At 39.7% G+C, this 15,123-nt stretch overlaps 1 protein-coding gene across 1 annotated transcript in view; it reads left to right on the top strand.

Annotated features, from left to right (window-relative positions):
* Positions 1 to 1,788: 1,788 nt before the first annotated feature.
* LOC149442475 (mitogen-activated protein kinase 6-like) overlaps positions 1,789 to 15,123 on the top strand; it is a 51,583-nt gene continuing 38,248 nt past the window's right edge. Inside the window, exon 1 of the mRNA XM_089656081.1 lies at positions 1,789 to 1,894. The gene's annotated coding sequence lies outside the window, so the exon portion shown is untranslated. The remainder of the gene's footprint in view (positions 1,895 to 15,123) is intronic.

Genomic DNA, 15,123 nt, shown 5'->3' with positions numbered 1-15,123 from the left:
CATTCCTAACACATTACCCAGTCCATATCAGTATAGATATCCAGCATGATATTTTTCCCCATTGAGATCTGATGTGTTTTCAAAGTGTTCCTTTATTTTTTTGAGCAGTGATTATAATGCATATATTTTACCAAACTACCGGTATATTGAAAACATACAAATAACATCTTTCCAGTAACTACCATGCAGCAATAATCAGGTGAACTGTAGACTTCCTAGTAGTTTTGTAATCTTTTACAACTAGTGGAATGTTCTATACAGGAGATGTCCCTGTTCTTTGTTCAGCTTGTGCAATGCGGTCAAATAGTCTGCTACACACCAAACATAGCTTCAGATACAGTAACCTCGTATTACCTTGGCTTACAGTACGTAATGGTATTTTGTATACATGGGATTAATGTCACATGTGCAATGGGATCATTTCCCTCAGACATCCCACAACCAACAGAAGCAGACACAACATGTGACTTTACCGAGACCATCTCCATCAACACAATGGGCACTCTTCTGTCTGTTAATTATTTGCTTTCTCTATGAGGGTTTACAGGTAAACAGAGGAGTGCAAGGCTACTAATTTCTAACCCTAATTCTGTTTATGCAGAAAATTCTTAGAACATAAAATCAGAATAGCTACAGTCCAATTACAATAAAGTAAAATCTTTGCGATGACTATGAAATGTGGTGCTGTGTAATAGGCACAGTAAGCCTAAGCTGGTATTTATATTTATTTTTTATGCAATTGTAGCAAAGATTAGATTTGTCATTGACAATAGTTGTATTTTCTACAGAACAAAAAAATTAACATTTTCACTATGCATGATTTTTATCCATCCATGATAGAGAGAAAATCGTGGTATGGTCATTTGAATGAGGTCTGGTAGGCCCCTTACTGCTCATTGCTCCTAAAGCAGAATTAAACTGCATCTGAGCACCACAAACCAAAAATGCTATTTAATTTATTTTTAATATTCAAAGCAAATGCACCCATCCAGTCATGTCTCCATGCTTTATTGGTTGAGAAAGCACTTTGTAAAACATCGCCTAGCATTTCTAGTCATGCTAATCTTGAGTAAGGGCAGAATATTCTTGTAGCATTTACTTCCTGGAATCCATCTGCCGTTAGCTCAGGCATGCAGGCAGGAGAGTGTTCTTAGCTGGAGAAAGCCCCTCCTCCCTCCTGAAGACTCATGTGATCCATAGTATTATTTTGACCTAGGCCAGAAGCCAGGAAGTAACTGAAAAAAGGGTTGAAAATATAAAATAAGATATACTTTCCTATCTTTTTTCTAAGGCTAGCAGCATAAAAAATAAAAATAGTTCATATTAATTGAGAGCGTTTAGTCCCACATTGAAAAAAGCTCTGCCATGGTTTCCATTTAAGTTGGCTTTGCATGGTGCAACTTCTGCAGATTTGCCAAAGCTGCCTTCTTTTCCCCATACAGTAATGTGTATCATCGGCTTTTGAGCACTCCGGTGCAATTCTGTTTTCCCTTAAGTTGGAATCCCTTGTTTCATGCTGAAGCCTTTGACTTTTCACTGTCATTTCACATGCACCTCTCATTATGCACTCTTGGAGCTGCACATTATAATGCTTAGCTACCTAAAAATACTTTTCTGTGATCACTCAAGTCATTCACATTGCATAAATGAATTTCCAGGAACGTGGCTTGTCTTCTTTATGTATTTTTTCCTGTTAATTAAATATTCATAAGCTGAATTATTACTTCAGTGACATGTGTACACAGTGTCCATATCATAGCTTCATCACCTCTCCCTTCCATTAGTGCACATCTATTTCTGACTAGCAGACTGCGTGACCTTTCTACTCGCTTCTTTGGATATTAATTATTGTAGCATGGTCTGAAAAGAGCTGATAGGACAGAAATGGCCGAAGGTAAGATCTACGTGTGTCAGACAATAGGCATGTGTTACATTGTAAGGCTGCTAATGGGTTTTTTTGGGAACATACTGTGCTTAATGGAAAAAGCTTTTTTAACATGAAAAATAATTTTATATTTTATATTTCTTGGCAGGTTTACTATTAATGCTAGCTAAAAGCAAATATTTAATTTTAAATATTATGAGCAGAAAGAATTTGAACTTGTAAATTGAAAAGTTCTTAAAGTAACCCAGAGCTGTTCCTAGTGAATTACAAAGCACGGGAGCTGGGAATGAGTTTTGCAAAGCCAACATATAGAAGAATATCACATGTATGTAAACCTGTATGATATGCAAGAAAGAATGGGTATATTTATAATGGCCTCTAGATGATCTGGCTTTACAAAACTAACACTAAGTAAGCAGAGAATTAACTTGAACTGTACATTGTATGTCCAGAGGTCTCTTTTTGTACCAGCAGGCTTGAGATGAAAGTCAGGTGACACAAACAATTCCAACTTTTTTGAATGACCTTCTGTGTCTACATATGCAAAATGTAATTGTTGAAAATAAAAAAATATCAATATGTCCTCAAAATTGCCATTGATTTCAACCCAGAAAAGCCAGCGCAGTGGTTGTTCAGCAGCATCTCCCTCCTTTTTTATTCTTTGCATAGAGAGTCTGAAGGTAAACAGCTGCTGATGTGCCTTCTCATTGTACCAAACCCACATCCATCTGTGAGTCTTATATCTATAACTACCACTTCCTCAAATATAATAAGTGACAAATTCAAAAAATCAATATACAACAAAATTTAAATCCCCATAGCACAAATAAAACCTTCACCCTTGAAGATATAAAATAACAATATGAAAATGTGCCAAAATTATACAAACTAATACTTATACAGTCCGCCCCATAGAACAACTCTATATCAATATTCCAAATAAAATAAAATTAAAATAAAAAAGTCCAAAAAAAAGTCCAACCAAATAAATATAAATCCAAAAAATTCAAAAATAAAATAAAACTGAGAAATCCTTCCAATCCTTTCTTACGATAAACCTCAAACAAAAAGAAAAATATCACATAGTGTATTATCTTTATAATATAATGAAATATTCGTGACAACACTCTGGTGATTATCCAAATAAGAATATAATTTTTTTCCTTTGGTAATTAGTGTAAAAAGTGAATCAAGTGAACAAACATAATTAAAAAAGAAAAATTAGTGCAAAACACTGTGTACTGTGAATCACTCTTCCAGTGCTCCAAAACAAATCCACACTGTGCCACTTCTATTGTAGTAAGGAATATATACCCTTACCAACATTCCTCAATAAACCTGCTTTCAATATTTAATAGTATCCTATGGATGGGATCCTCCTAAAGTGCCCCCCCAGATTCCACTGTATTCAGGGCACTATTCCAGCAGGATTTTCCATATCTCCATATCATTGGCACCATATAGACAAAAAGCATATGAGGGACAAATAGTGTAATACCGCCAAAGTAATGTACAGAAAAACACTTTATTCCAACTGCTCACATTTGAAATGATTCAAAACCGCTTTTTAAATACCGTGAAAACCGCCAAGCTACCATCCAGGGAACATCCAGGGACCAACACACAGTCTTTATCCTCTTTTTCCCTTTTGCAAAATGGCCGCCGGTCGACTTCCGGTTCCTGTATGCGTCTTGACGTCACAGCCCTTGACGCGTTTCGTCATCGACTTAATCATAAGGGATCCAGGTTTATTGAGGAGTGTTGGTAAGGGTATATATTCCTTACTACAATAGAAGTGGCACAGTGTGGATTTGTTTTGGAGCACTGGAAGAGTGATTCACAGTACACAGTGTTTTGCACTAATTTTTCTTTTTTAATTATGTTTGTTCACTTGGTTCACTTTTTACACTAATTACCAAAGGAAAAAAAAAAAATAATTATATTCTTATTTGAATAATCACCAGAGTGTTGTCACGAATATTTCATTATATTATAAAGATAATACACTATGTGATATTTTTCTTTTTGTTTGAGGTTTATCGTGAGAAAGGATTGGAAGGATTGGAAGGATTTCTCAGTTTTATTTTATTTTTGAATTTTTTGGATTTATATTTATTTGGTTGGACTTTTTTTTGGACTTTTTTATTTTAATTTTATTTTATTTGGAATATTGATATAGAGTTGTTCTATGGGGCGGACTGTATAAGTATTAGTTTGTATAATTTTGGCACATTTTCATATTGTCATCTGTGAGTCTTGTACTATGGGTGTATCCTGTGTGTGCAAATAAAACAATGATATAGACAGTAAAAAAAATAATCCCAAATACATCAGTTTAAGATGTATACATTAAAACAAAAAACTAAAATACAATTGGCCTTAAAGCATTACAATTTCCTTTTAAGGTACAAAAGTCTAGGTCTTTCCAGAGATTAATAATAATGCATAAATATAGCCACTAGTTGGTTAGTGTCTAAATGCAGTTACCAGTAATGTTAGGTAGGTGCTTTACCCACAATATAACTTGTAATATTGTTTTCTTACACAAAGTATTACAGGGTATGATGTAGTAAGCAGCACCAGAACTGTATTGTGTCCAAGAGATATTGTAGGTAAGAAACCTTTGTCATTGTAAACTACCAAAAAAAAAAATCAGTGTTGCATTATAATTATGTTGTGTTCTTAAAGTAGAACTACACTGCATCTGCGCACCGCACACCAAAAATGCTATTTAATTAATTTTTAGTATTCAAAGTAAACTTGCCCATCCATCCATGTTTCCATGCTTTATTTTGCTGAGAAATCACTTTGAAAAACACTTTGGGCTGTGGCCATCTTGCATAATGGCAGATTTATGTAGAATTAACTTCTTGAAATTCATCTGCCCGTAGCTCAGGCATGCAGGCAGGACAGTATGATTAGCTCAGAAAACACCTCCTCCCCTCCTGAAGACTCCTGAGATATATGGCATCATTTGGCTAGGCATGGATAGCAGGAAGTAACTGAAGAAATGTGAAAAGAAAAGTTTAAAACGAGTAAATATAATATACTTTCCTATCTATTTACTAATGCTAGCTGCATAACGATTAAAATAGTCAATGTTGATTGAGAGAGAGAAGTGCCACTTTAAAGAATTCCAAGCATAGCATTTTTTATACATACATTGGTTCAGTTTTGACCAGTGTAACCATGCATATACCATACATGTGGGATACCTCTAGAAGCTGGAAAGCTGATCACTTGTGTCCAGGTCCTGTGCCAAGTGACTACCCTGGTGCATTATGAACACAAGAGGTCAGCTGCTTGGCAAAGGGGCTATTCTGAGAATGCGTTGCATTTTCTCAGTGAATGCAAAGCATTCTCTGACTGGACAAGGTTGAGAGTAAGACATCACCACCCACCTCTCCACCTCCTCCAGTCAGAGAAGGTTTTGCATTCATTGAGAAAATGCAAAGCAATCTCTGATTGGCACCAGTGCAGAGCGAATGACCTGTGTTCAGTAAGCAGCAGCTCAGCATGGGACCAAGTGGAGATCACTGGAGTAATGGTGTCTACCACAGTGATTTCCAGCTTCTAGAGCAGAGTTATTCAACCATGGTTCCATGGAACCCTAGGGTTCCTCCAAAGGTTGCTAGGGGTTCTTTGAGCGATGAGCAATTGTCGCCCCTCAGATAAGTTCCCGCTGACACCATTGATCTTTTTTAGTAAGGGAGCAATTCTTCCCAGTGACCACAAATGTAAGCAGCATTCTATAGTCATTTTTAGTAGGGGTTCACTGAGCCCAGAAAGTTATTTTAAGGGTTCCTCTTTGTTGAAAAGGTTGAGAAAGGCTGTTTTAGAGAAATTGCACAGGTATGGTATATGCATAGTTACATTGGTCCAAGCTGGACCAAAATAAGTGTGTAAAAAAATGCCATACCTGGAATTCTTCTTCAACCATTTTGGGATATGTGGAATAATAAATCCTTATCGTAAGCAGCAACATTTCATTGTGTGCCCAGTGGTCACTTCATATACATTATCTGATGTTCTAGATAAGAACATCATGCAGAATAGCCTCTGTTTTGTTCCACTGGTCTTCTCTAGGGATCCTGTTAACTTGGCCCAGATCTACTGTTCTATTTTTTTTTTGTAAGTTACCTACTCCACATACCAAGCATAGTATGTTGGTATCCCTAAATCACATGTATTTTAAGACTGGGATCCATAATTTTTCTTTGGAACCCTTCCTCATTCTTTACAAGTTATCCTATGTGCTGGTATTATATAACAGATAAGAACTTAGTGATTATAATATCACCAAATAGATTTTCTATTTCTCTGTGATATTTGTACACACCAGAAAGGTTGAGAGTGGAAGGGAAAGCACTGTGCAGACATTAGGCTCAATTTTAATTGTAGAATGTTTAGTAGACAAAAAGTCTAATACTAAGGTGGAGCAGCAACACATGAATGGGTAACCACTTCCTTTCCATCTTGACAAAATAAATAGAACTGAGCATTATCAGCAGGGAGATATTCCAACAAGTTTTAATATCTTTGTACAAACACAATTGAGTAGTATCTACAAAATCTTTCTAAAAGGCACTAACAATTAGATTTGCAGGGCAAACATTGAGGGTATACCCCATCTCTTCTGAGACCCAAGCCAAGTGCCCTTGAAAAGTATTTTCATTCTCGAGGCACACCAGTTTAAGGCATGGTTCACATTACTGCGTGTCAGGGAACGCAGGCAAAATTGTGTGCATTCCCAACATGAAGACAAATGCGCTGCTCTTTAACAGAAGCAAGGGGTGTAATTAATTCCTAATGCTACCCCCATGTATTGGCAAATGCAGTGCGTTTTAAAAAAAAAAAGGGTCAGGAACTTATTTCTGTTTTCCTGCAGGTAGGGAAGGCCATTGAAATGAATGGACTGACCCAAACTCAGCAGCCCAGATGGGAACCTCCACTTTTCAAATCTCCCCTCTATTCTCACCTCCGTACCCTGAACCCCCCTTTCTGCTCACCTCTGTACTCCAAAATCCCTTTCTGTTCACCTTCACACCCCCCTCTCTGCTCACCTCTATACCCAAACCCCCCCTTTTGCTCCCCTCTTTCCCCCACTACCCCTTTTGTTGACCTCTACACCTTAGTCTCCCCTGTTAGTACACCCCTGTACCGACCCCAGCTTCGTTCCTGACATCGCTTATCTTCTGCCTGTCCTGACCTCGGCTTGCCTACTGGATCTCCTGAGTCTACTCTCATTGTACCCTGCTTCCGCTAGTGGTCTCTTCTACCTCAGCTGGTTGTACCTGGGGGCCGCGACCTGGTTCCAGCCTGCTCCAAGTCCATCCCCAACATCAGGGGCTCTGGTGGACAGGCTGGGGCTTAGACTCCGCGCCCTGGGGAACCCCAAACTGTGGATTAAGAGCTCACTACCACAGGTGCTGACATACTCACTACCACAGGTGCTGACAGGTGATCACAATATGTTTATAGTTAATAAACCTTGGTACACTTACACTCAGTACTGATACTCAGTTACTCACATCAAGTGGAGGAAAAACATCTGAGATGTACAGTGGCATTATATTGTTTTATATTCCAAAAGAGTATCAGTGGAAGGCTCTGTTAAATAGAGCAGTATTGGTGCTATGGATGGTATGGTAGACTATATCATGGACAAATGATCCATGCTGGAACGCATGCCAGCGGGTGTATAACCAGATTGAATATAGGCCATTTCTGCCCCATATGCATATTGGGGCGTGGGCTAGCATCAACCAATTTGTAAAGCATCGCTAGAGGCAGCTGATTGGTATGGCTGTGAGCAGTAAAAATGGATGTGTTCCTGTAGGGGCGGGGACTAGGAACCGCCGGAAGTCAGCTGACCAGCCAGGATGGAAGTTCCGGTCTGACGTGCGTTTCATGCAGCCATAAGTAGATGGATGGCATCATCTGGTTAATCAGGATGACAGTTCATGTATGGCGTGCGTACCACAGGGACCAGATTGAAGGAACCCATCCCTGGCCTCTGTCACAGTATGCGCTAGTGCAGGCAGGACAGGAACGCACTCGGAATGTGGACCTAGGACATAATGCAGAGGGAACCAATAAGAGGAGCACAGAATGTTGGGCCTAAAAACAAATGAAACCCTGATGAATACTATGGAAAGGCATAAAACAGCTAAAGCTATATGGGAGATGGAAACAGTTATAAATAATCAATAAATATAGAATGAAAAGCTGTACTGAAGCATACAAGCATATGACATAATAAAAAAGTATATGTAAAAGACATATCTGAAAAAATTGATAAAGGTATTATTCTATATATATAAAAAGTTTAATAATTAGTAAATTATCAATAAATACCAATGGATGGAAGCTCCAAAAAAGGAAACGATAGATAAAGGCTCTAGGCAGAGAATGCATACTCCATATATGCTAAAATTAGATGATATATCAATAGAAATATGTATTATTTATATCTATTTGTATGTTGTATGGGCAAAGAAATTGTATAGAGAGAGAGAGAGAGAGAGAGAGAGAGAGAGTCCTCATCGGAGTGAGCAGAACCTCAGGACTTTATAAGAGCATAAATCCTGAAAGGAAAATGTATATAGATAAAAGAAAAAGTTGGGGAAAATTATGTATATAACGACTGATGTATGTATACTGTATTCTAATGCAGTCAAAAGTATGACCAAAAGTATGATTAGATGTATAAATGCATGGAAAAATTACATAAAAGTAATAAAAGTGGGATATAGGACAAAAGAGGACAAGGGATCAATTTAGAGCCCCATGAATATCTATGTCCTCATTTAGTCCACCAGGGGCGAGGGAACCTAAGGTGAAGATCCAGTATGTCTCTCTCATGCATAATGTCTGGAGCCTCCTACCACTGTCTGAGTCGCCTTTTACAAATTCTATACCAAATACTCTCATGCCAGACGGATTACTATTGTTTCTCCTGAAAGTGTCGCGGAACAGAATAGTTATTCTTTTGTGATTTTTTTTGCGTGGATCTTTGCCATTAATGATGTTGCACTTACGTTCCCCAAACCTGACTTTCAATGGGTGTGTGGTACGTCCAACATATAAGAGGCCACATGGGCAGATCAGACCATAGATGACATAGGAAGTACTGCAGTTGATGAACTGCTGAATCTTGTGCATACGGCCATCGGCACCAACGGCTTCTTTTTTCCAGTGCCACATGTACGAGCAGGAACCGCATTTGGTTACCCCACATTTATAACTACCCCTTTGGTCAAACAAAGTTGACCATGGGCCAGTAGTATGTTTCCCAATAGGACCAGATTTCTTAATCCTACTTGGAGCTATTAAGCTCCTTAGGTCTCTAGGCTATCTGAAGATGATGAATGGCTTGGAAGCAAGACATTGGCCTAGGATTAGATCCTGTCTAAGGATGTTCCAGTTTTTTTTTAAAAACTTGTTGTATATCAAAGGCTTTTGTATTGTACCTGGTGCGGAATCTATTTTGATCAGTGGATTTGAAATCTTTTTTTCTTTTTTTGTTATTGGTGGGGTATGTGATTGCCAAAGGGGACTCCTCTGAAGGGCAGTCATTGTGAAAAGCCCAATACTTTTAAGTATGCTTCCTGTGTTGTGTTCCTCTTATGTCTGCAAATCTTTTTGATTTAATCAACGACCACTTCATAAAAGGTAGGAATAAACTTTCCTTTTACCCAATGAGGGAAGAATGTCGATATGGGTTTGAATTCTGTGTGCATAACCTCTCTATTAACCCTTGTGTAAGGGCTATTATCTATAAGTGGGTCAAGCTCTAGTTCTAAGTCTTCACATTCTCCCTCAAGAAAGAGACTTTCTAAAAGAGGGAGTGTGGGATCATTGCTGACCAAACTAGTGTTAAGTACTACATCTGCAGATGTGTTAGTATGAGGTGGAGACTCTTTTTTTTATAGTGAAATACCTTTTTACAGATTCCTGATGAATTTATTAAAATCTATAAATATTTTGAATAAGTTAGGGGCATTTTTGGGTGCAAAATTCAAACTTTTACGTAAAAGGTTCAGTTCGATGTCTGTAAACACCAAACTGGACAAATTGTATATTTTAATGGTGGAATGGGTGGTGGCTATTTCCTTCCTCTTTTTGATGCTTTTACCCCCTCTTTTTCCTCATCTCCGCCTCCTTCTCTCTTTCATCCCATATTCCTCTGGGGAGCTGAACTGGGCTGGTGTATCATCGCGGGAGCTGAAGTCTCTGCAGGGTCTGTCTCTAAAAAAGGTGTGGATTTAGGGGGATAGGCTGAGTATGAGGAATCTACCAATGGAGGATAATGGGTGGTAGCATGGGAAGTCTAAGTGGCAGTATATGAGTCATCAGTGTTGGGTATATGGGTATGAGATTGTAGCCTGGGTAGATCATGAATGTATTGTGGCCTCTTATCCTGGGGTATCGAACCTCTATAAGAGTCAGTGTGAGTGCCACTGTTCCTAAGAGACCCCAGTTGGGTACAGGATGAAGTGGAGGCGTGATGATTGCTGTTATGGGTATTCCTGTTAGAAGATGTGCGTCTAGGGTAACCCGTTTGGTATTTTCTAGCATTGGTCTTGGGGTGTTTGTAGGGAGCTCTTTGGAGCTCAATCCTAGTTCTTCTTCTGTTGTAATAGTACGCAAGTGGGAAGATTTCTTCCAATTAAATTAACGTCCTTGTAGGTAATCTTGCCTATCTTTTTCAAATTTCCCTGATTTTTTGCTGATGAGATCTGTCTCGAAGTTACCCATCTCTTCATTGATCTTTCTATCCCATGTATCAAAGGATGCTATGTCAGAATAAGAAGCTAAGTCATCCTGAATGGTCTTAATATCACCCCTAATTTTGGTAAGATTCCTCTCTCTCTGTGAAATTATATATTGGAGAAGTATTTTGTTACATTCTCTGAGCTTATCTTTCCAAGCTGATTTTAGGTAATCTTCTAACCAAATACACATTTTGGTCAATCTGAGACCTCTCGGGACTCTATTGACTTCTAGATATTTTTCTACTAGGAGAATATCCCATCATTGGGTGATTTCTTTCTCTAGAGTATGCTTGTGCCTGTAAAAGGAAGAATCAGAGCTGAATGTTGGATTGTCATTATTCCCTTTGGGTAGTTCGAAAAAAATCAATGCTGTTATTAAAGCCCTTGGCTAGGGACAAACGCCTTAATTCACTTTCCTCAATAGATAGTACCATTCTGTGCCACAAGAAGGAAAAGGGGAAGGGGGAAAAGGCTTATTTAAACATATAAAGGATGTATATATAATATAGAATAAATTAAATACATGTATATAAAAAATTGGTGTGCAGGGATACAGTCAATATGAGTGTCTATATCAATCAAAAAGGAGTCTCATACAAGTCCCACAGCAGCTGGAGATATCCAGAAGAGTCTAACTTGAAGAAAAAAATGTTTGTAATGACAAGTAACATACAGTTGGCTGCAGGTTGTCGTTTAGGATTGATGGCCGTTTGCAGAGTCAGAACCCAGGACATTCCTCCTACCCATACCGGCCTACATGCAGACTTGCATGCATACCTGGTATTGCCCTCTAGGGGGAGGCAGCTTCCTGAGTCCTCAGCTTTCCACCCCCCCTAGAGGGCAATACCAGGTATGTGTGCAAGGCTGCTTGTAGGCCCGCTACAGGGAAGGGGAGTGCCCTGGGTTCTGACTCTACAAAGGCTGTCAATCCTAAACTACACCCTGCAGCCAACTGTATGTCACTTGTCATTAGCCTGGCTACACTTGCTGCACTTGGCCAGCACTGCCCACAGCCCTGTGGACTGCACAGTGCTACACTGTACTGTCCCGACCAAGGTCCTGCTGTGCCGATGTACATTCAGCAGAGCAGGACCTCGGTCAGATCTGACAGCCTTTCTCAACCACGACCAGGGGCGGACTGATCATTTGGAAACTCGGGCACTGCCCGAGGGCCCGGGGTCAGTAGGGGACCCCATGAGATGCCCCTGGTACCTTTTTCATAGGCTTTTTTGAGTTTGGACAAGGACACGGGGCCCCATGATCCCCTATTGCCCGGGGGCCCCATGAGTTGTCAGTCCACCCCTGACCACGACGCTACGGCACTCCTGTGGACCTCAGGCGGCACCACAGTTGAGAAAGGCTGGTATAGTAGACAAAGAATTAGCAAAATATTAAGAACAGCAATCTTTGAAATGAAGGAAAAAAACAGAATACCTGATAATTAACACATAGGGGATGATTTACTAAAACCGGTGCACACAGAATCTGGTGCAGCTTTGCATAGTAATCAGTCTCTAGGTTTTATTGTCAAAGCTAACAAAACAAGCTAAAGTTAGATGCTTATTTGTTACTATGCAGAGCCGCACCAGATTTTGTGTGCACTAGTTTTAGTAAATCTCGCCCATAGTAATTAAAGGGAAAAATTGTTTCAGATATTTCTCATCGTGGGACTGTACAACCCCAGAAACAATTTACCATGATTCCACCCCACCGTAACCATCTGATCAATCATGATAGTAAAGAAAAACATGAAACTGAAGTGTGGAAAATTATGACTGTAGCCTTCATCTCTATTGGTTGCTTGATTTACTTTCAAAATTTCATTTCTAAGCATTTTATTTTTTACACTGCCCAGGATCAAAGCACTGATTATCTTCTAGCAATAGCTGTATTCTGTGCCTTCTTATCAGTGAGCAGGATGTGAGATAGGGAGGGGAGAGAGCCCTGGGATCTGAAAAATAAACAACCAGCAGAAAGATTCTGTACCTTTTATTGTGCTAATTCAATTAAAGCTGTGAACCATGGAAGACCATACAGGAAAGAAAGGAGGGGTTGGTTGTAGAGGGTGACTTGGTTAGCCAGTGTCCCTTGCACCCTTGCATACTTCAAGTGAAAGTTCAGTCAAAATACATCTAAGGCTAATCCTACTCCGACCCCCCATTCTAAGACTATTCTATCTACCTTGTGAGAGAAAAGATGGCTACACTTGTCTATTTTGAGGCCACTCTGGTCGGATCACATGATCAGGTCCCAGTGCCACCTTCAGTGTAGAGGAGGGACAACTGACAATGGATGCCCCATGGTAAGCGTATGGGTGACATCATGGCACATGCATTTGCAGCCATTGTCGGAAATCTCTTCTCTTCACTGAAGCCGTTTCTGGAGAGATCATGTGACTGGACTGGATCGGCTTTAGAATAGGTAAGTATAAGCATCTTTTCTTTCGCAGGGTAGATAGAATAGTCTTAGAATGGGGATGGGAGTACATTTAGACTTTGTCTGATTTTGATTGAACTTCCACTTGTTTTGTGCACAAGAATTAATTACACACTATTGTAGTTCACAGCATGGAAAATATGAAAAAAATCTAAAAACTGAGCAAGAGAGTTGTTTTCTGCAGTAAAATAAGAATTAAACATTAGGGAACTATGGGGTTGATTTACTAAGGGCATCTAGGCCGTTCACTTTGCAAGGAAAGTTGTACTTTGCAAAATAATTTTCCCCAGAGCTCAGTGAATGTGTTGAATCTCTGCTGACTTCCATCATCCAACCATAGGCAAGTATAAATGTAGTTTTTTTTTTCCCTTGCATATGAGTATTTTTTTGTTTAAGTGTTACTAAACCCACAACAGTAAAATCAGTCTGTATATGCAGTAAAGCATGCTAGTTATACTCACTGTGGAACCTAAGGGGTTAATCCTCTGCATTCTGTAAAAAGGATGTTTGATCCTGTCTTCTCTGATCCCCTCCTTCTTCTATTGTCTCCAAGCCATCTGCTGATAGAAAAGAGCCTTGAGGGCAAACATCACATGCCCAGTTTGGTGTGTATTGCTAGAGAGTTTTTGTTTTCTTGGGAGGGAGTATGTGATCAGCAGAGGGCTGATCAGCTCTGTCCAGACAGAGGATCAGGGGTCCTGCAGCCTCACAGGACAATCAGGGGAGAATAAAAACTCCTCCTACAGGCTTTAACCAGTGCTGTGCTGGACACTGATAGAAGTCACAAGACTGCTCTAACTGCTTCTGAGAAAAGGTATTTAGCAGTTTATATTTACTAAAACAATTGCATTTCCATGTTCTGTGTACTGTGGAAGACCAGATATAGTGAATGCAGGGTCCTAGGTTTAGTAACACTTTAAAGAAAATTTCCCCACATTTACCAAGCTCTGGGGAAAATTACCATGGAAAGTGCAGCTTTAATAAATCAATACACCATAGGCCCATTCAAAACCCCCAAAATGGGGAGGAGGAGGACAGGGTTTACCAGCCAGGGGCTTCAGAATTGACTACCTACAACTACATGGGGGCCTATATCCTGGAAAGAACAAGGGGAACTCTCTGGTCAGATAGAAGGCCAAGGCAAGACAAAGTAAGTCAATCAGGAGGAGGCCCACTGACCAAATGGCCATTTGGTCAGGATAAAAACAGCAAACATTTACTGCTCTGGATGGTAGAAAACACAATCTAAATTGAAGGATGAGGGGGTTAAGAGGGGTTTTTCATTGTTTTGGCTTATGTTTCCTGTAGAAGGAGGAACAAATCATCTCTTGGGTTGCTGTAATGAAAGATCATTGGGGAAATTTCACTTTGCAATATGAATACCCATTTACATGCAAGGGAAACAAACAAATAAATAAACAACATGCTTTCTTGCACATGATTGGATGGGCATCAGCTTCACGTTGTTCAGTAAGCCCTGAGAATAATTTCCTTGCAAAGTGAACAGTCTATTTGCAACCCCTATAAGAATCCTAATTACTTTGTAGTGTCTTAGGCAAGCCATAGATGATGCGATTTTCTTTCCTGCAACCCGCTGTATTCCCTCATCAATACAGTCAGAGTTGAATTCTTCTCACTGAGCTATTGTGTTCTCCTGGAAAAGCCAAGAGAACACTCTCTAGTGGCTATAGTCACATATATGTGGCTTTATTCAATAAAAGTTTATATTCTCAAAGTATAACTAAAGGCAAACCAGTAATTGAGGGGAAATCTTCCAATGGCAATGCTAGTTTTGGTGACAACCTGGGCATTCCTCACTTTAGAGGAATTTCCTTTCAGTTCCTGTTTTGGCTATGGGACAGGAAGTGAAGGGAAATCTTCTCTTCTCACAGCTGCTCTGATCAGAGCGTGGCGATTGTCAGTCACCGCTCTTTGCTCTGCCCCCCGAGCTAACTGCAGCGCAGGGATGTGGAGGGGGAGGGAGTGGCTGGCTTATGCTCTCAGCGGATCACTGACAAGCTGAGC

This window comes from Staurois parvus, unplaced genomic scaffold (assembly GCF_062004578.1).
Source record: "Staurois parvus isolate SC_StPar_1 unplaced genomic scaffold, SC_StPar_1.0 ptg000885l, whole genome shotgun sequence".
Lineage (NCBI taxonomy): Eukaryota > Metazoa > Chordata > Amphibia > Anura > Ranidae > Staurois > Staurois parvus.
This window is presented reverse-complemented; position numbering and strand designations above follow the sequence as displayed.